Genomic DNA, 324 nt, shown 5'->3' with positions numbered 1-324 from the left:
TGCCTGTGCTCCTTCGTGATGGTAGAAGGGTTGTTGCCAACGAAGAACAGAGCGCTCACATCCTTTCGTTCCTGCTGCCCGGTGTTAGAGGGCTTGCTTGTTGCACAAGGCATTGGGCTCTCACCCCTTTGCCTGCGAGGGTAGGAGTCTTCAAGAGACGAAAGTCTCTCACTCCTTCGTTTGGTCTTCTTTGAAGAAGAAGACCGAGGTCCAAAAAGGAACCTAAACATGTTTTCAATGACTTGCTAGAGTACTGATTTCAATGTTGTGAAAACTGTAAGTACAAACACACACACACACACACACACACACACACACACACAC

Source organism: Etheostoma spectabile, chromosome 8 (genome assembly GCF_008692095.1).
Source record: "Etheostoma spectabile isolate EspeVRDwgs_2016 chromosome 8, UIUC_Espe_1.0, whole genome shotgun sequence".
Classification (NCBI taxonomy): domain Eukaryota; kingdom Metazoa; phylum Chordata; class Actinopteri; order Perciformes; family Percidae; genus Etheostoma; species Etheostoma spectabile.
Note: the sequence above shows the minus strand (reverse complement) of the source record.